The sequence below is a fragment of the Meriones unguiculatus genome, chromosome 16 (genome assembly GCF_030254825.1).
Source record: "Meriones unguiculatus strain TT.TT164.6M chromosome 16, Bangor_MerUng_6.1, whole genome shotgun sequence".
Lineage (NCBI taxonomy): Eukaryota > Metazoa > Chordata > Mammalia > Rodentia > Muridae > Meriones > Meriones unguiculatus.
This window is the reverse complement of record NC_083363.1, coordinates 14,688,651-14,699,558: the sequence shown is the minus strand read 5'-3', so window position 1 is coordinate 14,699,558 and position 10,908 is coordinate 14,688,651. Positions and strand designations below refer to the sequence as shown.

Below are 10,908 nucleotides of genomic sequence, written 5' to 3'. Positions count from 1 at the left end.
TCAACTTAGGTGTTAGAGCTCCTTGGCTCCAACATGCTTCTTGTTAGTTTCCCTAGATTCCACTCCTGTTAATTCCTTGCCACGTTCTCCACGCTTTTGATGTGTATGTGAAGGAAGGTAAAATTATAACCATTGGCATTTGGAAGGATGCCAACAGTTACTTATAATTACTCTCCCCTCCATGTGTTTCTCATGCATTTTCCCCAGAGGAGAGGCTGTTGTTTTTAAGCATACATTACTGTTTTGTGTTGCAAGGATGGATGCCTCGTCTAGGAACTGTGTAAAGACAGACTCTTTTAGGCTCTCAGTTTGGGAGGCAGAAAGGTGAGCCCATCTGCTTATCTTTAGGGTGCGGTGTTCCGCCCACATCACAGCATGGGGCCTGGGGTTGTGGTTGGGACTTGCAAAAAGAGAACGTGTGTGGAACGTGGGAAGCAAGAGATAATTCGGGCACCTTGCTCAATCACTGTAAAAACCCCCTCTGCTCAGAACCAATCCACCCCCAAGAGAGCAGAATTAATCTATTTCAAGAGTGGGTTCTCGTGCCTTGAGGACTACCGTCTAGGTTGCACTGGTGAAGGGTTCCACGTTCTGTCATGGTTGTCTCGGGGGAGGGGTTGCCTGGGCTTCTAGCACTCAAACCATCTCCATATGCAGCAGTAGGCCCAGTGTGCTTTGAGCATGGTTTGCTGGGATGGCAACCCCAGTAGGTCTTCTCAGAACAATGGTGTGCTGGTCAAGGGGACACAGGCTGGACTCACTTGAGAAGAGGAAGCCTCGTTTGAGAAAATGCCACCACAGGCTTGGTCCCTAGGCAAGTCTGTGGGGGCATTTACTGGATTAGCTATCAAAGTGGGAGACCCCGCCTCACCGTGGAAGGTGCCACCCCTGGGCAGAGGGTCCTGGGTGGTGTAAGAAAGGCTGAGCAAGCCAGTAAGTGGCACTCTTTTGGGCCTCTACATCAGTTCCTGTCTCCAGGTGCCTGCCTTCAGTTCCTGCCCCCATTCCCCTCAGTGTGTGGCCTGAAAGCTGAAATAACCCCTCTCCTCCTCTGGTTGCTTTCGGTCACAGTGTTTATCACAATAGAAAGCAAACTAGGACATGTGACAATGCTGAGTTTCAAAACCGGGACAAATGGCTGAGGTGCCTATTAAACTTATCAGAGTGAACCTTGCTGCCAGCTTCTCCCAGCATCCCTCAGTCCCTACCTGGTATGGCTGGCATATTCTGCCCTCTGCCCTGAACTCTCCAGCCCAGGGGCTGGGCTGCCCTTCCCTATGTAATTTAGACATTTTTGGTTACTTGGCTCCTTTGTACCTTTGGCCTCCTTGATGCTGCACCTGGCTTTCTATTCAGATGATAGTCCACACTCTGGGCTTTAGTCGTCTAGTCATGGGGCTTTGTCTTGGTTTCTAGATTGCTGCTCTTCCAAAACCTGTCTGATCTGAGAATAAGGGGATAGATGGGTACTCGGCAGCAGCTGGGGCATTGGGTGACTTCTCTGGGATACACTTTACTTCATTGTCTTTGTAGAGTCCTTTCTTCCTCAAAAGGGCTGCATTTGCTTCTTTGCAATGCAGTATTATCTTTTTGAAGTAAACCCCCAAATATCAGGTGACAGTGGAAGAGCCTTCCCTCTACTTCATGTTCAAACAACAGGCGTGTGTTTTTCAAGGATCAGCATATCCTTACCTTGTTCACGGTAGTCCTTCCAGAAGACATTGCTGACTTCTTGATGTTTTCACAAGGATATGTTGAGGGTAAGTGGTGGCTGTTTGCCCTGTAAGCAAATAGCTAAGTAGCTTGGGGTCACTTTTCTTGTGTGTGAAAGGTTAGGCCATGACTGAGGGGCCAGAAATGAAACTGGTCCCAATTGGGGGGGGGGAGTGTCCAGAAAACATCTCTATAAACATCACAGCTCCAGTCCCACCAAACCACTAGGGTAATAGTACTGCTGTGCCTGAGGGTAGCCAATAAGGATTGCCCTTTGCAGGGTAGGAATTGCATGCTGGGAAATCCCAGGCACAGTGATTCACTCACTGCTTATGCTAGGCAAGTTTTCTGTTTATAAGTGACACATTCTGTTTCCAAGGAAACAAACTGGCCCAGCGTAGGTTCACAAGGCAGACAGGAGTGGCTGGAAAGGGAAGTGTTCTCCGTGAAGGACAAAGATCCTCACCCAGCCTTTGCCTCCATGCTCACTGCGTTTATTGCAAAGGAAAGATGAGAGTTTTGTGTTCAAATCCAGTTTCTCTGGAGCTACTTGAACACCCTCCCTTTACCTAGGCAAACTCAACCAGTCACTAAACCAGACAAGCATAAGGAAGGTAATCCTTATTGTTAGTTTGCTGGCTGTTTTTTTTTTTTTTTTTTGTTTTTGTTTTTTTTTTTAATAATTGACTTAATTTAGAAGTTAAACATTGAGCTCAGTGGTGGCTAATTGTTACTGAGTCCTTACTCAGTTCCAAACTTGAGAGGCTTCAAGCCATTTAGGCGAGCATACTCACGGTATAATTCAACTATGCGAGAATACTAAGCATTTCAAAAATACGTACCAAAACAAAACAAAACAAAACAAAACTCAGCTCCACTCCTGGCAACCCCTAGTTCAGATCACGTCACACCATTTTTCCATCTGCCTTCCCACGCAGCACAGTTTGCAGGCCACTTTTCACTTCTGCTTTTCACTAGCAGATTTCACTAGCAGATCTGGGGTTGTCACACACACACACACACACACACACACACACACACACACCCTCAGTGCTTTCAGGGCTGCTGCCCCAGCTTGCTTTCTTGGCAGCTCCCCCTTAGGCTGCCCGGCGGTGCTTCCCATGGCCCTAGCTTCCATGGCCCTAGCTTCCCTCCTCTCAAGAGAGGAGCCAGAGAGTCACTAAGGCGCAAACCAAACTGCTCCGCTCCCTCGCTCAGAACCCTGCCGTGATTTCTTCTCGCACTTGGGTGGGGTCTGAAATGCTTGTAATCTTTTCCCGAATCTTCCATTATCATCCGTACCTGTGACTAGTTCTCTTATCTCATTTCCTGCCACTCCTATCACGTGCTGTACCTTCCTGAGAAACCCAGGCAGCCTGTCTTTTGCGCTTCGCTTTGCCGGGGAACTCCTGACTATCACATGCCCTCTGAGCTCCAGAGTGTGTCATTCATTGTCAGGAAGGTTTTCCCTGGGCAAAACTCGGCAGGTGCCTCCTTACACGGGAAATCTACCGTCTGATTCTGATTGATGGCCTCGGGAACGGTATCTGACTGTTGGCTTTAATAGCCAATGCCGTGCAACCTAGCATAGAATCTTGGTGAGGAACTGTTTGGAGATGCACGGCCTGTGGAGACATCTGTGGGGCAGCGGTGTCTTTGCTGTTGCACTTGATGTGGAGAGGCTGAGCTTGAGCATGTGTGGCTCCATTCCTCTGTCTGGAGCCCAGGACTGTGTGAGAGAAGGCTGGCTGAATGTTAGACGTGCACGCATTCCTTCTTTCTGTCTGCTCGTGGCTGCGGACGTGGATGGGAGGAGCTGCTCTGAACTTCCTCGGACGCCTTGGTTTCCCTGCAGTCATAGACTGGGAACTGGGAGATAAAATAAACCCATTGTCCCTGAAAGCTTCTTTTTGACTAGTGTTTTATCACAGCGACGGAAGGCAAATAGGACACGGCCATTTTGTTGTTCATGGTTGCTTCCACACCTCTCCTGGGGCTCAGAAAATGACACCTCACAGTGGGGCCTGCATCACGCTCCGTTCTGAAGAATTGGAGGGCCCAGGGGCAAGTCCCCTTGTGCCCTTCTGTCCTCCTTGTTCCTGCTTCTCTTTTCTCCATGGACGACTGGAACTCTCCTCCAAAGGCAGTCATAAAACTAAAAGTGGTATAATGGCCTTTCCCTGGCCGTCAAGAAATTCTGTGGCCAGCCAGGTGGTGGTGGCACACACCCTTAATCGCAGCACGTAGGTGGCAGAGGCAGGAAGATAGCCGCGATCTGCTGTGCAGAGTGAGTTCCAGCATAGCCAGGGCGACACAGTGAAACCAACCACAAAAGGAAAACGAAAGAGATTCTGTGGCCTACACATGTCTACCGTGCATGTGATTATTTAGAGGTCTTGAGTCAGGTTCAGTTTATCTGCCGATTACAGAATTAAAAGCTAGGAAGTAAGCCACAGGCACGGCAAGCGGACAGCTTTTTATTAAAATCGAGGGTGCATGCAGTATGCACCTCCGCTCTTTCCACTAGGAGTGGAAGGAACGTCAAGAAAATGCCAGGAAAGCTTTGCTGGGGTTCCCCTCCGTGGACTATGGCAGTCAGCCCGAGCTCTGTTTCTTCTTTCACATTGCCACCCCTCCATCCTCCATCCAATCGACACCCCGGACAAAAACCGCTCAAGTCCGCTTTCCCTTTGGTCTCTTCACTTCTGAAGACTCCCGTGTCGTGTGGGACTTTCTGATTCTGCTTTTCTCTTGAACTGTCCCTTGTTACAGAATTAGTGGCTGTGGCCTTTGTGGCGGCGGAGGAACAACATTACTTGTCCACCCTGATGACACCTGGAACGCAGCTTGGCCCCGCATAGATGCTTCCATGTCTGTTCGCTGAACGAGAGGAAGAGGGATAAACGAGCGTGATGGCTGTTCTTGCTGGTCACCTTGGCTACACCTGTAACTAAACCCCGGAAATGAAGGGCACGCCTGTGAGGGATTCAAAAATTTGAAGTAGGAAGATCCAATTTTAATCTGGGTGTTTGAGATATGAAAACATTTCTTTGATCCAGATCTCAAGTCAGGAAGTCAAACATCATCGTTGAGGAAGTCGGGGCAGGAACTCAAGCAGGGCAGGAACCTGGAGGCCGGAGCTGATGCAGAGGCCGTGCTGCCGACTGGCTAGCTCCTTGTGACCTGCTCAGCCTGTTTTCTTAGAGGACCCAGGACCACCGGCCCAGGGATAGCCCCACCTATAATGGGCTGGGCCCTCCCCCATTGATCACTAATTAAGAAAATGTTCCACAGGCTTGTCTAGGGCCTGATCTTATGGGGACATTTCCTCAGTTGAAGTTCCCTCCTCTCACATATGTGTGTGTGTGTGTAGAGAGAGAGAGAGACTCATTATATAAATTCTGTTACTCTAGAGAACCTGACTAATTCAACCAAGGATATCTTTTCATTATCAAAATTCAGGTAATGAGAAGTCACAGTCCCCCTGCCCAGTAACTTCAGAGCACTGGAGGAATACAAGCATGAACAGAGCTGAGATAGTTCACTGCTTTGTTTTAGCTCTGTATTTTCTCCCCTCCACTCCCTTCCTCTCCCCTGCTCTCTCCTTTGCCTTTTGAAGGGTGGGTACTGTTGGGGATTGAAATCAAATCCCTGTACAGGCTAAGCACATGCTCTGCCACTGAATTAAACCGCATGGTGCCTCATGCCTGTGATTCCAGCATTCGGGGAGGCGGAGTCAGAGTCAGGCAGAGCTCTTGTTAGTTCAAGGCCAGCCTAGTCTACAAAGTGAGTCCAGGACAGCCAAGGCTACACAGAGAAACCCTGCCTCGAAAAACAAACAAGAACAGAAATGAAAGAAAAATCAAATCTACCACCGAACTACAACTCCAGAGCCCCAGTGTGGGTGTCTGTGTTGCATGGCTCGAATGTGAGGCTCAGAGGAAAAATTCCCGGAGCTGGTTCTCTTCTGTTCTGGGTTTCAGAATTTGAATTTACGTCCTCAGGCTTGGAGACAAGTGCCTTTACCCTCTGAGTCATGTTGCTGCCCCTGGGGCTTCATTTTAGGGGTTCAAGAGAAGGGAGAGTTAGGGTATTACGGGTTTAATTTCGGTGGTTCTCTATTGGACTGGTAATTTTCAAGTTATAGAACCTCTTTTCTACTGCGCATGCCCCTTCCCATGATGCCTCAGGGTTTCGGACCTATGGATACCAGGTTAGCGCATGGGCAGAGGACGGTAAGTGGAGGGCAATGCCTGAAAGTTCACTTTGAGGACGTTTTGCCTTAGTGCGCAGGCACTCCAAACCCGTTCAGGCTGGATCAGACCTCTGGCCATAGTTTCTGGATATAAGTAGAACATGCTTATTCTAAGCATATTCATATAAGTTGAATGGTTATCAGGGAAAGGGAAACTTACTTCATTGTTCGAGAGGGGTGTGTGCAGCTCTGTGCTGGTGGGGGTCCTAGGCTGCCAGCAGGTTACCAGGTGCTCAGAGAGAGAGATTAATCTGCAACTACGTGCACTGTCTGAAGAGGAACAAGCCAAGAGGAGTCTCAGGTGCCTCGGCTGTTCTTGGAGTGCCCATCTGGGCCAGGAGTATTGCAGTACCTTGATGGCTAGAGCCACCTCACCTGATACATCCTCGCACTAAAACCTGTGCTTGGGCGCTGCTCTTCCACACACACACACGTCCTTCCCCGGGCACATGACAGCTCTCCCTGACCCCAGAGAGCCACTTGCTGCTACGTTTGGAAAGGACGCTTTAATCATTAGCAGCACCATTAAAAAAAAAAATGCACCAAATGTGAAAGATGCGGAGGTAAACAGGACACCTCTAGAGGGTGCACGCGTGGATAGAGCCATGATGCACGAACGTCAGCTCAGCTTCTGGGAGGCTGAGGCAGGAGGAGTATGACTTCAAGAGCAGCCTGGGTTTTACTCGGAGACCCTAGCTCAGAAACGAACTAAATCCCGTGGGTCACCCCAGCACTCAAGAGGTTGAGGCTTGCCACGATTTTGAGGCCAGCTGCTACGGTTAATTTTATAAAACTGTGTGTGTTTCTCAGTTTCTCTCTTAACCCGGCTATCAGACAAACAATGGAGACTCCTTTATGTTTATTGAATAATAAGCGTCACAACACAATAACTGAGCAGTTATTACTCTGTCTTAATCCTCTCAACTGATCTGGATTCTTCCCCGGCGTACATCCCAGATATACTTAAACTTTGTAGCTTACTCCGTCACAGCCCTCTCTCTGGGTTTCTCCTGGACATCTGCTCCTCGCTGAATCCCCCTACTTCCTCTTCTAACTCCGCCTCCCCGGGCTGGCAGGAAGTCCAGCCCCATTCTCTCTCCCGCTCAGCAATTGGCTGTACGCTGCTTTATTGGCAATTCAGGGTACCTCTGGGGAACAGTGCTCACACAACGTAGAGACAGGAGATTTGAGAACAAGGATTGCAACCAGAGGTGGGGGTGAGTTTTAGGGTGTTCATGAGAGCCGAAACAGAGGGGGATGTTGCCTGTAAGGTCTCAGATGACCTTGCAACCACAGGAGACCCAGATCTTCTGACCCACGTGCTGGCTTTACACAATGTCAACTGATAAAAAGCCTCTGTAAGATTGGGATTATCAGTCCCTGTCGGGCATCTTCTTAATTAGTGATTGATGTGTGAGAACACAGCCCGTCGGTGGTGGGGTTACCCCTGGGCTGGCGGTCCTGGGTTTGTAAAAAAAAAAAAAAAAAAAGTAGGTTGAACCGGCTGGGAGGAGCAAGCCAGTGAGCAGCACTCCTCCGTGGCCTCTGCAGCAGCTCCTTCCTGCCCTGTCTGAGTTTCTGTCGTGACTTCCCCTCATGGTGAACAGTGATGTGGACGCAGAAGCCAAATAAACCCTCTCCTCCCCAAGTTGCTTTGGTCCTGGCGTTTTAATCACGGTGATAGTAACCCTAACTAGTCTCTGACTGCTGGACCAGTCTTGAGCTGGAGGCTACAGATAACTTAGCAAGTAAGTGAAATTTCAAAAAAATAAAAAGGCCCCATGAATAATGAATTTCAGCTGCACACACACACACACACACACACCAGACACACATGCACAGACACACACAGACATGCACACCTTTTTCTAGGACATGCTGGCTTTACGATACATTCTCCAGGATGTTTGAAGTCCTTTCCGTGGATTTGGTGAGACCCCGGGGGGCTGACTGCAATGGAAACCCAGCCTCGCGTTCCTCAGTCCTGGATCCTGTCTCTTCCTCTGTCTCTGCCCAGGCTACTTAAGCAGCCCCTCCCCCGCTACACCACGCAACAGGCCTGGCTGAGCGAGGGTAGTGGGGGCGGAAATGACTAAAATTCATTATGCGGGTAAGTGACAAGGTCGGGGGATTAACAATAATGAAAAGATAAAGCCCAGTAGAGCTAATTTAAGGGGCTCGCTGGATTTTCCTCCCTTCTCCCTCAGCGGCATCTGTAGACAGATCAGAGGTCTAGAGAATGGAGTCCTGACAGCCTGTCTTTGACGGGCACAGGTGGTTGTGGTAGATTCATTCATTCATTCATTCTTCATTCTGACCAAGTCTCTCGGACCCCAAAGACCACCAAGGAGCCGAGTTCTCTCAGTTGCCATAGTTTTTTTTTTTTTAATTTTTTAAAATTTTTTATAAGGTCCCGTTAATAGTAAAAGATCAGTCAGAATGAGAATCTAAGTTAGGCGTTTGTTTTCGCCTCTCAGTTTACACAACCGCCCAAAATATCATTTCTTGGAAGGAGTTCAACCTAGGTGTAAGTTTTGCTTATCTCAGCTCTCAGGGCTATTTGACAGGGGATTTTTAGATCAGAGTGAGGAAAAAAAAAGAAAAACCAAAAGCTATCCAACGTGCCGCTGCGGCAGAAAGATCTATAATAGAATTAAGTGCAGAAAATAACACATAAATTAAGTAGGTGGGTTTATGGGCTCCTGGAATCCCCGGAGCTACACGGCCAGGTAGAGGCGAAGAGACGAGGCTCGTGCTGTTCGCGTTTGGGAGTTCCGCATACCCAGGAGCATCCGCTTTAAACGCGTGCTGAATTACCCTGGCTAATCAGTTATATCTGTGACACGAGGGTGATTTCCTGATGTTGCCAGGCAGGTCCGAGAGGAGAAAAAATAGAACGCTGGGAGTGTGGCCAGACTGAATAAATATAAAATGTCAACACAAGCGCGAATAGCTCTCAAGATTCACCACGGTGCTTTTTTTTTTTTTTTTTTTTAGCAACCCCATAACTTTACTGAGATCAATTCAATATATTTTTAGTAAATTTTAAATAACTTATAAGCTTCAGAATCTTGTTTTAGAAGCTTTCCATCACCCTTAAATGTGCGGTTTAATGATGTTGTAATGCTATAAACCTCAGTTTGAAGTTGTAAAAGCGGCTCCTCCTCCCTCCTCTGAAAAATACTCTGGTGCCACCTAGTGGTAAACATGCACACTGCACGTTAGAACGCTGAGGCAAACCAGCTTCTGGGCTATCATGAAAACTCAACTCTCAGAACATCCACACGCTCATACGAAATCCTTACCATTGAATCTTCCTAGGTGGTATTCCAAAGTTTTAGTTAAGGTAATTAAGTTAAATTAATTAATTAATCATAAATCTCCCTTCCCCCGGTCCTGGGTGATTAGAGGTGTGTGGGAGCCACTACGCCCGGCCGAAGCTTTAATTTTAAAGAGGAGTGTCACTCTTCCTTCCTATGAGAGTTCATCTGGAGTCCAGGATACTGCTGGTTGATGCAGGAATAGGGTGGCTAGCCTACCTCACGAAATCAAATGCTTTTCTCCCGCTCAGGACACTGGTTATATTTTCAGGGGTTGGTGAGTCAGAGGATTAGCGATTCAGAGCTGGGACTTTGTAAAAAAACAAACAAACAAAAAAACAAAACATGGAGGGATCCTTGTGAACAGAGTGCTGGTTATCTTGGGTAATGGAAAAATCCACGAGGGTCTCCCCTTGGACTAGTTTTTCTCTTGAGTACTATAGGATAAAGTACAATAAACTGGATTAAAAAAAAAAAGTCAACATAAAATTTCAAAATACTGCAAAAATGCTTGAAAAAATTGACCTCCGAAGACTATCATTTTCCTTTTCCTGCTCTCGCTTCAGCGAGGGTAGTAACTCCAGAAGGCCGGAGCTGAAGTTCAGGTCACAGGGGCCTTTTGCCTCAGCCTTGAGTGATTCTTTGAAGGAGACTCCGGGAGCTGTCTGGCTTCCCGGAGCTCAAGAGCCTAATGTCCAGCGGGGATCCAGAGAGAGGCCCACGGCTCAGACCGAGGAGGGCTCTCTCGGGCTCCGAGGCAGGGAGGGGCCTGCCTGGCCCCCGACCCAGGTGGGGCGAGTCGGGGTCCAAAGCCAAGCCCTGCCCTGGACGGCGCTGCGGGCGGCCCCGAGGCGTCGGCGAGAGCCAAGGAGCCCTGGAGGCCCCGGCCGGGGGGTGCGGGGTGGGGGAGTGGGGTGTGGCGGGGGCAAGGCTGGCCCCTGAGCAGAGCGGAGCAGGTTCTAGGTCGCGCGCCCTCCGGCCGTCCGGCCCGTGCTGCGGGAGCGGGGAGGGGCTCGGGGAGGGCCCAGGGGCTGCCGGTGGGGGGGGGGGGGTTCGGCTGGGCTCGGCTGGGCTCGGCTGTCGTCGGGGGCGGGCCGGGGAGCGCGGCCGCAGGCGCGGAGCAGGCTCTTGGGCGGCGCGGAGACGGGCTCCTGCGTCTATGGCCATACCACTCTGAACGCGCCCGATCTCGTCTGATCTCGGAAGCTAAGCAGGGTCGGGCCTGGTTAGTACTTGGGTGGGAGACCGCCTGGGAATACCCGGTGCTGTAGGCTTTTTTTTCTGGCAGGAGCCTGTTTTCAAAAGGGGCTTTGCTTTGGCTTCTGCAAAGCTCTGTGGCCCGCATCAGTGTACAGTGGAGTGAGTTTTATATGGTGAAACACACGTTAATACTGATGATGCTCCTGGACAGCAGTGCTTTGCTGCACAAAAATCATCCAGAGAAACGTTAGCACTTTTGTGTAAATAAGAATGTACGGTAATGATAATAGCACGATTAAGATTCCAGTCCTGCCTCCATTTTTAAAGGATTTATTAATTTTACTTTTTGTTTTATGCATGTACATGTCTGGGTGGGAGTAGGTACAGGTGAGTGTGGGAACCTGCCGAGGCCAGAAGAAG

The 10,908-nt window shown here is 49.3% G+C and overlaps 1 non-coding gene across 1 annotated transcript; it reads left to right on the top strand.

Annotated features, from left to right (window-relative positions):
- Positions 1-10,443: 10,443 nt before the first annotated feature.
- LOC132648412 (5S ribosomal RNA) lies at positions 10,444-10,562 on the top strand. The gene has a single exon (XR_009586819.1). It is a non-coding gene; the product is annotated as a 5S ribosomal RNA (ribosomal RNA).
- The last annotated feature ends 346 nt before the right edge of the window (positions 10,563-10,908 follow it).